A 735-nucleotide genomic window follows, 5' to 3' on the forward strand; every position below is an offset into this window, starting at 1 on the left:
AGGCGCCGTGCTCTGCCAAGGGGCAGGCAGCGCACGGAAGGTGCCCGGCCTCGCTGCACGGAACCCCTGCCTGGTGGGAGCAGCCACTGGGAGCTCAGACCATCTCGTAAACCTGGACCTAATACACGGGGAGCGTCTACAGATTTCTGCACCATAACTGGTGGGGGGTCTGTGCCCCCCTGCACAGCCTGGCAGGCTTTTAGCCGGGTGTCTTCACTCATGCACCCATGGCAAACGCCACAAACCCCAGTGGGCACAGAGGTACTGCCACGCACTGCGCTGGCATACGCACTGCGCTGGCATCCGCTCTTCGCAGTTTGCCGGGATAAATCCCCACGAGTGGACAGCGCTGCCAGTAAAGCAGGACCTGAGGGCTTTAAAGAGCCGCTGTGGTCTACGCAGGGTGGAGGCTGTAGGAGTAGGACAAAGCGTGCCCCGCTGCTACTGATGCCTTATCAAATGCAGGAGCATGAGCACACTCCCCAAAACTGCAGCACAAAACTGCCCCAAGGCTGTACTAACACCACTAACCCCAGGAACCTGCTGGCCATAAAGGCCCCGGAGGCCACCAGCTCAAAAGGATGCTCTGAGATGGCGATAACGAGAACACCCCATTGCCTGAGACAGCCCAAACCAACCCCACTGCGTGCGCTGGCCCCGCTGCCAGGCCTGCGGCAATGGCTCCTCCAACACCGGCTGGTCCCCCACGCCCCCCACCCCCGGGGCACCTATGCA

The sequence above is a fragment of the Phaethon lepturus genome, unplaced genomic scaffold (assembly GCF_000687285.1).
Source record: "Phaethon lepturus isolate BGI_N335 unplaced genomic scaffold, ASM68728v1 scaffold17827, whole genome shotgun sequence".
Taxonomy (NCBI): Eukaryota; Metazoa; Chordata; class Aves; order Phaethontiformes; family Phaethontidae; genus Phaethon; species Phaethon lepturus.